This window comes from Schistocerca cancellata, chromosome 2, assembly GCF_023864275.1.
Source record: "Schistocerca cancellata isolate TAMUIC-IGC-003103 chromosome 2, iqSchCanc2.1, whole genome shotgun sequence".
Classification (NCBI taxonomy): Eukaryota; Metazoa; Arthropoda; class Insecta; order Orthoptera; family Acrididae; genus Schistocerca; species Schistocerca cancellata.
This window is the reverse complement of record NC_064627.1, coordinates 703,497,518-703,510,681: the sequence shown is the minus strand read 5'-3', so window position 1 is coordinate 703,510,681 and position 13,164 is coordinate 703,497,518. Positions and strand designations below refer to the sequence as shown.

Below are 13,164 nucleotides of genomic sequence, written 5' to 3'. Positions count from 1 at the left end.
ACCAGCCGCACAGCCCATGACTGCAGCGCCCCAGACCGCTCGGCTAATCCCGCGCGGACCGAAGTCATAGACCGTTCGGCTAATCACACGCGGCACAAAAGCCAACATCTACAAAAAAATAAACTTTTGAGGAAACACATTTTACTGGATTACTTGAACAGTACATATAGTTTCAGATACGTAACACAATAGTAGATAAAAATTTGTATCTGCTTTCAGTTGCAAATAAAAAATATGTATAAATCATCCACAGAGCGATTATTTTATAGCAGTAATGTTCTGGCTTATTCTGACTACTCAACAAATAATAATTTAGTAAACTGGTTCTTTAAGGTATTGCACCACATTATTCTCGTCGCCATGTTCATTGCAACTTTTTTGCCCGAGAGCCAATGATGACATCGTGGAGCGGTACTTTGGTCCACATTTGTTACCGATCTTATTATTGACTGGTAACCTACATACATTAGTACGTTATTAGCCCCAATAGACTAGCTACAGTAAGGGTGCAATAAGTAGGCAGGCGATCCCCAGTACTGATCGTTAAAAGTCGGTACCATTCGGACCACTTCGTGTCGGCTGTTCTCTGTTTGAAGACTGTTTTCTGTTTCTGATTACTATGACCCACAGAGACTGAAAGTTGTAACGTTGCAATTTCCTAGCGAAGTGTTGTGTTCCCCGTGTGAGCCGACGATTCATTTATTAATAACAGTAACATTATGTAACGTAATACGATCACAAAATTAATGTTTACTAAATTTTCTGAAACTCATTTTAATTAATTCAACTGTGGGTTTGAAAGTCATTTAACTTCTATTCTTTGCGTTGTATGACAAAAGCTTTAATATTATTTCATATTCCTTGCTATGAATAAGTATCGCATTTGAAGACGATTCTCTCTGTAATCCTTAATCACGAATCCATGTAACTTCCGTGTCAAAATTTATACCGTAGCAACTGATCGGCAAGAGTCGCGCACGCCCGTGTGTTATGAGTACCGGAAGACAAAGAAAAAAGCATTCCCTCTCTCATACCCTCCGACCCCGCAGTGACCGCACTATTTATCCCTCTGCCCCTTAGTTAAAGGGCTAAGTTTACAATGCTCATACCCAGATTCACCAACGGCCATTTTTGTTTGTTACTGAGCACGAAAGCTACACTCTTAAGAAGCTCTTAACATAAGCTGACGTTTTCGGATTCGACTGTTAGCTTCTTTAATTGACAGCTTTTTTTCATACTGACATGCTTTCTATGTTTCATTACAGATCATTGATTAATGTCCTGGAAACTATCTATGTTAGTTTACTTCATTTCAACACTGATCGGAGAGAAAAAGTATGTTGCTTAGAATTTGCAAATGGCGCCACACCTTTTTTTTTATAAATAAGAACTCTGGGTTCACACATTTCAGATGTTAAGCTTCTGTTCTATTATCCCATTAGCACTGGTCTTGAAATCATACAGACGCCAGTTCTTGCCCACAACACTGAAGCTACCACGGTGACTCAGAATCTCATGATGGCGCAATAGTACGGTTATGCTTTCAAATTTTCTCAGTTACTTTGTGATGGTATGAAATACTTTCTCAGGAGGTGCGTAACTGTGGCTCCTGGGAAGTAGTGAGCTACTTTGTCGAAAACAAACAATAAACGTCTACCACAGGCAGTAGATGTTTACATTTGGCAAAACTCGTATTTTAGTTTGGAAAAATTTCGCAGTTTTGCGTGCAATATTAAATAGACAGATACAAAGTTTAGAAAATATCCTTATACTGCAATGGGTTCGTCCAGCTTAGAAGTACACGAATTCACGTATAACACACCTTTGTAAATTTTGTAGTTGTTGAGACAGAAAAAATAAAAGCTATGTGATTTTGGCCGATGACATTGTAATTATGATAGACATGCCGACCACTTGGATGAGCAGTTGAACAGAATGTATAGCGTCTTGAAAAGAGATTATAACATGAATATCAACAAAAGTAAAACGAGATAAGCAGAATTTGGTCGAATCAAATAGGACAGAGCTGAGGGAATTACATTAGGAAATGAGACACTAAATTTAGTAGATGAGTTTTGCCATTTAGGCAAGTAAGGTAATTGACGATGGCCAAAGTAAAGTGGATTCCAAAGGCTGACTGGCAGTAGGAAGAAAAGCATTTCTGAAATCAGAATTCTGTTGACACTGAATACACGCAATAAAGAGTTCAGACAAGAAGAGAATAGAAGCTTTTGAAATGTGGTGCTACATAAGAATGCTGAAGATCAGGTTGGTAGTTCATATGACTAATGAACAGAATTATAAACAGAGAAATTGATGGCACAACTTGATTAGAAGATGAGGTTTCTTGATAGGACACAGCGTCAGGCATCGAGAAATTCTCATTTTTGGTTATGTACAAATAGGATATGTGGCACCCATCGTGGAGGCTGGCCATAGGTTGATAACAGTAAGCAGATTCAAATGGAGTAGTCTGCGGTAATTACGCCGAGGTTCACACAGGAGAGACTAACAGGAAGAGCTCCATCATATCACTCTTCGAACTGAAGACCACAGCAACAACAACAACCAATGGCTTTCGGATCTCCTTGCAGATTCATGTGGCGCAGGATTTGAGTGGGAGTGTAGTTTCTCTAGGGGACGTGCAAGCGTGGGTTTTTAATCATTCTTTGTTTAATCAGGCAACAATTTATAATGCTAGATTCAGTACAAATACAGTGAACCATAGCGCTCATCCTCGTACAGTAATTAACTTCACATAACAAATGACAAATAAAAAAGAACTATTTGCCCCACAGTAATGAGATAACCTGATCTCCAAACATACAATAAAAGGCTATCCTAAGATACTGGCATACATTACACAGATAAAGCAATATTGCTTTTGCCCACAAACGACTCTACAAGAGGGCACCAAAATAAAATAGCAACTAGAGCAATGGCTCGCTAGAATGATCAACAGTCCGCTACTAACACCTCCGCTGTATCGAAGACAGACAACAGACGGGAGAAGACAGCCTACACAGATAGACAGCCTATTATAGAATCAAAAATTAAAATACTTGACCAAGGGAAATGTACACTGACTTGTCACTAATACTCAGAACGACCTCACCGTGTTTTCAAATACCATACAATAATGGTACATTCAGGTAGCACTACGGGCATTTAAATACAGAACTTATGGCACATAAAACTTTGAACATAGCTGCTAAGGTTCACTGACCGTGTCAGAATTATATTGCAACAAATAGTCTTGTTGCAACCATTGTTCACAGTACGAGCAGCCCTTAGCGGCTCGCCATCTCACAAGTGTTCATGACGTCGCCTTTCCGGCTTAGATCTTTCTTAATATGTGACTTGTAAGTACTGCATCTTTTCGAGTCAGTACAAACTTTAATTTTATTAATTACTATATACCTAATGTTTTAGTACAGTTAGTCTAATTCTGAAGACGACGCTCATAGTAGCGTCGAAACCAGGTCAATTCTGACTTAATATTTGTGACCGAGGGCTTATTTGTTACAATATATTTATGGCACAATCAAATTCCTCACAGTCTCGCCGTGCTTCTTCACAAAACGCTATACTAGGCCAGCTTCACCAATCCCAGCACACACCTCCACGCTGTATTTTCATCAGTCAAAACCCTGATAACTACCAATGCCCACTGACTCTAATAATGGCACACAACAAGCACACATCACTTCATGCTCTGGCCTGTATTGCCACAACTGGAACTCTCCACCATTCATCCTCCCTTTCTGTGAGCTGCCATCATCTTCTGGACTCTCGAATGAAGACACCATCTTCTAGCACGGCTCATTCGGCCATGCCCCATATTCACAGCGAAAACTCACCGCTGCTGCTGCTGCTGCTGCTGCTGCTTCCGTCTCGTTCCCGTGGCACACTGCGTACCCAGGGTGTAATTTTCTTAGTGGTCGTTAATGAACTGGCCTCCTCCTACAACAGCAACTCCTCGGGCCGGCCACACTGAAGTAAAAAAGTCCAAGTAGCACGCCATACGAGGCCCCGGCACCCTCCCGTGACTTACCAGCCCACGGTAGTCTCTGGCACTGTCTCGAGTGGATGTCGCCGCTTCCGCTGCACACCACAGACTCATTCTGTCCGGGCACGTCGGCTGTCGTGTCGATTCCCGGCCCATGGCAAGGCACAGCAGACCTGTCAGCCACTTCCGCACAGTGGCCATGGCGCTGGCATCCGGTTTGAGCTCCGTGCTTCCAACTGCCAACCATTATGTTGTGCTGCGCCAGCGAGGGTGAGAGCGGTGGTGCCTCTGCCCTGCTGCCGAACACGCCTTCTGGCGGCATGAGAGCGCCTGACCCACGCACGTGCGCGAGACGAGAAAAATGCCGTGAAAATTCCTGTTGTAACACTATCATGTTGGTTTAATGCAACCTACATCTACATCCATACTCCGCAAGACACCTGGTGGTGTGTGGCGGAGGGTACCTTGTGTACCTCTATCGGTTCTCCCTTCTATTCCAGTCTCTTATTGTTCGTGGAAAGAAGGATTGCCGGTATGCCTCTGTGTGGGCTCTAATCTCTCTGATTTTATCCTCATGGTATCTTCGCGAGATATACGTAGGAGGGAGCAATATACTGCTTGACTCCTCGGTGAAGGTATGTTCTCGTAACTTCAACAAAAGCCCGTACCGAGCTACTGAGCGTCTCTCCTGCAGAGTCTTCCACTGGAGTTTATCTATCATCTCCGTGACGCCTTCGAGATTACTAAATGATCCTGTAACGAAGTGCGCTGCTCTCCATTGGCTCTTCTCCATCTCTTCTATCAACCCTATCTGGTACGGATCCCACGCTGCTGAGCAGTATTCAAGCAGTGGGCGAACAAGCGTACTGTATACTGTAACCTACTTCCTTTGTTTTCGTATTGCATTTCCTTAGGATTCTCCCAATGAATCTGTCTGGCATCTGCTTTACCGACGATCAACTTTATATCATCATTCCATTTTAAATCACTTCTAATGCGTACTCCCAGATAATTTATGGAATTAACTGCTTCCAGTTGCTGCTAAATGTAGCTAAATGATAAGGGATCTTTCTTTCTATGTATTCGCAGCACATTACACTTGTCTACATTGAGATTCAATTCCCATTCTCTGCACCATGCGTCAATTCACTGCAGATCCTCCTGCATTTCAGTACAATTTTCCATTGTTGCAACCTCTCGATATACCACAGCATCATCCGCAAAAAGCCTCAGTGAACTTCCGATGTCACGCACAAGGTCATTTATGTACATTGTGAATAGTAACGGTCCTATGACACTCCTCTGCGGCACACCTGAAATCACTCTTACTTCGGAAGACTTCTCTCCATTGACAATGACATGCTGCGTTCTGTTATCTAGGAACTCTTCAATCCAATCACACAATTGGTCTGATAGTCCATATGCTCTTACTTTGTTCATTAAACGACTGTGGGGAACTGTATCGCACGCCTTGCGGAAGTCAAGAAGCACGGCATCTACCTGGAAACCCGTGTCTATGGCCCTCTGAGTCTTGTGGACGAATAGCGCGAACTGGATTTCACACGATCGTCTTTTACGAATTTAACCGCAGTTTAAAGGTATTTTTCCTCACACAAGTAATACAAAGTGTGACACTGTCACAGCAGAAGGGGAACGAATGTTCGAATGATCGTCTGCCACAGTATGTACACGGGGACGGAACGTGTGATTTATACATGAAAGCCCAGTGCGTGCAGTCCCTTCTTCTCGTAACTGAATTGTAACCAATTTGCTTACCTCGCGTCTTGGTTTCTTCTCTGTCGGGCCCGAGCTCTAATGCTCGTGCAATAAGCAGTGCCTAATAATGTGGCAAGTGGATGGGTTCAAATGCTTAAGCTTAATGAGAATCGTAAAATGTTAGGATGCCAGCTGGTGTTGTCCTGTCGCAAAATTAGTAAAACTATTCCTAGAGTCAGTCTCTCGTTAATATTGATAATACAATTCCCGGTCATTAAATGTTAGTTCCCCAGCACCGCAAGAGTCACAAAAATGCGCCACACGATCTGAGAATTCACATGAGATCACACAAATATTTTTCCGAGCCAGCTTTGACATTTAATTCTGTCTTTACGCGGAGTTGCACTTCATACGCCAGTTCGCATTTTTCGACGTTGAAAACTGCTTCCCACGCCCGGGTTCCCGGGTTCGATTCCCGGCGGGGTCAGGGATTTTCTCTGCCTCGTGATGGCTGGGTGTTGTGTGCTGTCCTTAGGTTAGTTAGGTTTAAGTAGTTCTAAGTTCTAGGGGACTTATGACCACAGCAGTTGAGTCCCATAGTGCTCAGAGCCATTTTTTTGAAAACTGCTCGTGCACTGCCTTGGATTAACACGTCGCACAAATACGTCACGCGAGCCAATTTTTCAACAAACTGCTCTGTCTTTACATGAGATCAGATTTTATACACGGACTCAAGTATTACCTCCTCGGAGATCGTATATTATTCGTGGGCTATCTCAGCAGTTTGGCGCCTGCCATCTGACGACACACTTGTGAATGGTCCATCTTTCAATAAGCACTGACAGTACTAAAATTTGTAATTATCATTTCGTGTTGAATTGAGTGATACTGAAATTATTACTAACAATTTCTCTTTGCGAGTAAAGTCATCAGTACGGTTGGAGCTTCATATTAATAACCAAACAATAAATATGAATAATAAAAGGTTTGCTTGTTGGCGCCCAGCGTGGTAGGTGAATCAAGCACTGTGTCTCGGTTCCAGCACGTCACGGCTCCTGCTCCCCCGGTCGTTCTTATACTATGTGACCACCTGACGCGTCGTTAGATGAGTCTGCTTTGTGCTCCTACCTAAGTGCTGACTTCCCATAAAAAAATCTTCCTATACTGCATTAAAACATAGCAACAAAAATGTAGTAAACGTTGGCAGTGATGTGGCATAAACGCCACTATGACACACTCCTCATAAAAGCTGTTGCAGGAGTTATAGCTTTCCTGCACTCACGGTATAATACAAACTATACTAGACGAACTAGAGCCACAAGGAAATGCTGCATTTCACAAAGTGCATTCAGAATAAGCCACTAACACGAACTGTTTCTTGCCACTTGTTGTTCAGTGTCAACTCCATTGCTTTTTTCTGTGGCTGAGTACGAAAACAGAAAAACAGATGACTCTGAAAGCTGCTTGCTTTTATATTGTTAGTCCTTTCTATGAGACCCCGGTATGGATCGCCAAATAATAGTCAGTAAATTTGGTGCATGTAAGCGACTACATGGATATGGCACAAAATTAGATACTGGTTCCTTGGAGGCCAATTATTTTATTCGAAATCTTTCACTTACCGCAATAACATAATCATGACTATTGGTAAGGCCCATACTATCATGAATTGAAACAAAATGTAGTTTTTATTCTACTTTGGACACTAAAATATTACTCAATAGTTTCGACTGCATCTCACCTGTGCAATAGCCTCTCCAAGCTGAAGATTACTTACCGACTTTTTAAAATATGCCTATGAAGAAGATCAATTTTGTATTATCAAGGCAAGAAAGATTACGACGAATACCGAGCGCTTGCGAAGCTTTCACCATGTCTTTGTAGATTCGAGCAGCTCAAACGCGTCCCATCCCGCACATTACAATTTAATGGCAGGTGTACCCACCCTTCATTTGTAGAGCTGTTACTGGCACAGAGTTGGTGTACTTCGTAGCAATCGTGATGATGTGAATGTAATCCTTTTGTAGGCCTGTAGTCAACATCACTGCAAAACAAGTGATCTGGCTATTGCCTGCGCTCTGCTGTGTTTTTCTCTTAAAGTCAGTAGTCGCCTCCCTCCTGTCAAGAGTCACAATAGCTTCCCCTGTGCCGGCCCATGTCCGGTTAATGGCTGACGCTACAGATCAGTTTGCATACAGATGAATTTATTTATAAAAATACAAAGTACAGTCACCAACAAACTTTACATATTTACATACTCCTTTACCTTTAACCCAAATGAATACAGACTCGTTAACAGATATTTTTCTCTTATTACGAGTATACAAAGATAATGCAGAAGGCGACATATAAGCTGATTTACCAAAGTCTTTATTTGCAAGTTCTGCCATATGGTAGGTACGATAGGCAATAATGTCTCTATCAACAAAACTTTCTCAAGTTTAAGTAGTTCAAAGTTCTAGGGGACTGATGCCCTCAGAAGTTAAGTCCCATAGTGCTCAGAGCCATTTGAATCATTAGCTTCCCCTGTGCCAGCGTGACTTCCGCACCTGCCTGTGACGTTGCTGGCAGACAATCTGCAGCGCTACTCATTTCCAAGTCTTCCTCTGCTTCTTACAACTCAGTGCTTCACTATAAATAGTCATTTATCGTAATCCCACAAATTTTTGCAAAGACTCAGACTGTGGAAATCCGACACTAATATTCATGAAGCCTAACTTAGTTTCTGTCTGAGGACGTTGCTGCAGCATATATGCAACCTAGTGCGACATCGGTGCGGGTGTATAAGCATCGACATGTAGGCAAGGGGTTAGGTGGCATTCGTGTGTTTCCGAAGTGCGTGGGTAAATGCGGAAACGTGAATTATGGCGACGTTATTATCAAATGTGTCCAAACAAGACCAATGTGCTGTTATTCTTTTCTTCTCTGTTGAAGGACAAAAAATGTTCAAATGTGTGTGGAATCTTATGGGACTTAACTGCTAAGGTCATCAGTCCCTAAGCTTACACACCACTTAACCTAAATTATCCTAAGGACAAACACACACACCCATGCCCGAGGGAGGACTCGAACCTCCGTCGGGACCAGCCGCACAGTCCAGGACTGCAGCGCCTCAGACCGCTCGGCAAATCCCGCGCGGCTCTGCTGAAGGACAAACATAGGTGCAATCCATGGGAGAACGAATAGTGTATAGAGCAGCATGTGTGTCGAAAACCGCCGTTTTGGAATGGTGCGACACGGAGTGCTCCTGCTTCGTGATAACGCACTTGCCCGTATCGCAATTGTCGTAACGCAGACGTTATGCCAACTCAAGTGAGCTAAAGTCTGTACCTTAACCTACTTTTCTACATAATTTCCGTCAATATTGAGGCACTTGTCATAACGTTGTACCAGTTTTTGAATACCCTCCTCATAGAAGTCTGGCGGCTGACTTGTTAACCACTGCATCACCACTGTTTTGACTTCGTCATCGTCTTGAAGACGCTGACCGCCCAGGTGTTTCTCCAAGTGCAGGAACAAATGGTAGTCACTGGGCCCTATAGCCCTAATCTTTCCCCATGCGATTATCACGCCTTCGGTCTGTTGTGATGATGATGTTTGGTTTGTGGGGCGCTCAACTGCGTGGTTATCAGCGCCCGTACAATTATCCAATCTTTGCTCAGTCCAATTTCGCCACTTTCCTGGATGATGATGAAGACAACACAAACACCCAGTCATCTCGAGGCAGGTGAAAATCCCTGACCCCGCCGGGAATCGAACCCGGGACCCCGTGCTCGGGAAGCGAGAACGCTACCGCGAGACCACGTGCGGCGGACAATCCTTCGGTCTGTTGGAAGGGTCAACGATTTCTGTCGCGTGAGGATGTGCAGCAGGCAGTTACGGACTTCTGCATGCAGCAGGACACGGTGTTTTATCAAACGGGTATTTTCAGCCTGTTGCGTCAGTGGGGTGAATTTACGAGGCGTCTTTTTCAAGTAAGTACGCTTTGAAATTAAAAAAAGACGTGTTAAGATATCTCAATAATTTTATTTTTACACTAAAGCCTGTACCTTAATCTACTTTTCTACATAATTTCCGTCAATATTGAGGCACTTGTCATAACGTTGTGCCAGTTTTTGAATACCCTCCTCATAGAAGTCTGCCGCCTGACTTGTTAACCACTGCATCACCACTGTTTTGACTTCGTCATCGTCTTGAAGACGCTGACCGCCCAGGTGTTTCTTCAAGTGCAGGAACAGATGGTAGTCACTGGGCGCAAGATAGGGATTGTACGGAGGATGATCTAGAGTTTCCCTTCGAAAAGATGTGATGAGATCTTTGGCCTGATTCGCCACATGCGAACGGGCATTGTCTTGCAGCAGAACGATGCCCTTGCTCAACTTCCATGGACTGTTGCTTTGATTCTGGTGTGACGTAGGCCACCCATGTTTCATCGCTCGTAACAATTTGTCTTAATAAATCATCACCGTCGTTGCGGTACCGCTCAAGAAAAGTCAATGCACTGTCTAAACGTTTGGTTTTGTGCACATCCGTCAACATTTTCGGTAACCAACGTGAGCACAATTTTCGGTAATTAAAGTGGTCGTTCACAATGCCATACAAAACACTACCAGAAACATTAGGAAAGTCAACCTGCGAGGAGGAAATCGTAAAGCGTCTGTTTTCTCTCACCTTATTGTCCACTTCCTGCACCAAACTTTCATCAACGACCGAAGGACGCCCACTCCGTTGTTCATCATGCACATTTGTGCGGCCATCTTTAAATGCTCTCACCCACTTACTTACCATTCCATCACTCAAAATGTTTTCTCCGTAAACTGCACAGATCTCACGATGAATATCGATCGCTTTTAGGCCTTTAGCACTAAGAAATCTTATAACAGCCCGTACTTCACATTCGTCGGGACTCACGATTATCGGAGGCATCTTAAACAATCAGTACACAACGTAAACAAGGAAGAATCAGACTGTAATGGCGCCAGTGCGTAGATTAAGGTACAGGCTTTCATGTAAAAATAAAATTATTGAGATATCTTAGCACGTCTTTTTTTATTTGAAAACGGTACTTACTTAAAAAAAAAAACACGCCTCGTACTTCATTGCATACCGATTCTGGACTTCAAAGCTTTCGAACGGAAATTTTATGATCTCCCCCTTATACCTTAACTCTCTGAAAACTTTTATTGCAATAACGCCGAAAAACAATGTAATTTACAGAATATGGTAAGTCAAGAAGCGGAGCATAGTTAGATCGACTTAAGTTTTAATTTATTATTTTTTTCAAGAGCGTACAGATGCTTTCAGTATTTTCTTCCATTGCGTTAGATTATTGTTTGATAATCCCAAGAGAAGAAACACCCATGTTTTAAATACATCAAAACAGTCAAGAAAACTTAATTTCAATTTATTTTTAAAATTCTCTTAACAGATATAATGCTCATGAAGCATTGGTCCTGCTGTTATTGTTGTGAAAACTGTGGAACGTCCAATTGCATATTGTTTGTGACTTCAAAGCCGCTTGGATTATCTCTTTGCTCATCAGTCACCAGCACAGTCTTGTCTCAGTTCTAGAATTTTGTACTAATAAGATCAGGCAGCGGCGGATCGATTTAAATTACAGTAATTCATTTGTTTGTAGAAGACACCTTTGCAACTTCTCCTTTACTATTTCTTGTCCAGCTGCTGCTGCTACTGCAGCTACGTCGCCTTTTCCTGTCTCAGGCATCATCGACGTTTGTGGCAAGTTTCTTCCATTTAATCCGGCCCTCTGTCTCACCCAGCATCAGCTTTTTTCTTCTTCCAGTCGTCTCGTACGTAGTAGATTTACACCTTCTTTGGCTTTTCTCTTCCCCCGGAGCCCTCTACCTCCCTCTGTCATCCTTCTCGGAATGTGAGCCTTTTCACTTCTTAGGGCATACTACTATTTAATCTTGCTTGCACTGGTGCCAACAGTAGACTGCAGGTGAAAACTTCAAAGAGCACACAAGAACAATTGTTTTGGAAATTGTGTAGATTTTACAGTAATATTATAGAACCAGAATATATCTACACTGTTGGGTATTAAAACTGCAACACCATGAAGGTGACACGTAAGGAAAGTCAAACTGGTATGGAATATACAATATCCTTAGGTATGCAAATGATTATCATTTCAACACAGGTACAAAAGTACGTAGGAATAACGCCACTTTCATGTATGAGGAATGATTACACAGCAGGTTTCTCATACGGTGATTATATTTGAATGTCGGTTACTTGTGACATGACGGTGTTACGTTTCTTGTAATGAATACACCAGCGGCAGGATTGTGGTTAATCGAGACTGTGGTTTATCATTGAGAAACAGTGCTGCCTGTATAACACATGATTAAATGATCTGCGCAACTACGGAGTCAGTGGATAAGTAGGTCCATTATCAACGCCATTGAGGATCTCAACGACCCCTGGTGATTATCGCCTGATATAACTGATATATTCTTCGCTCGGTTGACCAGGACCGTACAGCTACATCACATATCTTGAGCCAGGAATTGGACTCGCACACACGCACGTACGCGCCTCCATAGCCATCCATAATTGACAAAGTGCTGCCGATGCAGGATTTTGAGCACAAACTGACCTCTCGATCATGACTCATAAATGTTGGACATGATTCATGTCGGGAGATGTGGGTGGCCAGGTCATTCACTCGAACTGTCCAGAATGTTCTTCAAACCGCCGGCCGTTGTGGCCGAGAGGCTCTAGGCGCTTCAGTCTGGAACCATGCGACCGCTACGGTCGCAGGTTCGAATCCTGCCTCGGGCATGGATGTGTGTAATTTCCTTAGGTTAGTTAGGTTTAAGTAGTTCTATGGGATTTCTGACCTCAGTTGTTAAGTCCCATAGTGCTCAGAGCCATTTGAACCATTTGTTCTTCAAACCAATCGCGAACAATTGTAGTCCAGTGACGTCGTTATATGGTAACATGAAGCCCATGAACGCAAATAGTCTCCAAGTAGCCGAACATACCATCTCTAGTCAATGATCGGTTCAGTTGGACCACAGGACCCGGTCTATTCCATGTAAACACAGCCCACGCCGTTAAGAAGCTGTCACCAGCTTTCACAGTGCTTTGTTAATCAGTTGTGTGCTGTGGATCTCGGAGCACTGAATTCCCACTACCGTTCCGCGTTCAAAATCTGTTAACGGCTTCTTGGGCTCTGCGCCACACTCGAACCCTAACACCAGCTCTTAGCAACAGAAATCGCGGCTCATCTGAACAGTTCCCTGTTTTCCAGTCGTCCAACCGATATGTTCATGAGCTCAGGAGAGGCGCTGCAGGCGATGTCGTGCTACTAGCAAAAACGCACTCGCGTCGGTCGTCCGCTGGCATAGCCCATTAACGACAGATTTAGCCGTACTGTGCCAACGGATACGTCCGTCGTACGTCCCACATTGATT

The 13,164-nt window shown here is 43.2% G+C and overlaps 1 protein-coding gene across 1 annotated transcript in view; it reads left to right on the top strand.

Annotated features, from left to right (window-relative positions):
- The window catches only part of LOC126157897 (bcl-2-related ovarian killer protein), a 102,628-nt gene that overhangs the window by 56,559 nt on the left and 32,905 nt on the right, over positions 1–13,164 (top strand). The window lies entirely within an intron of this gene.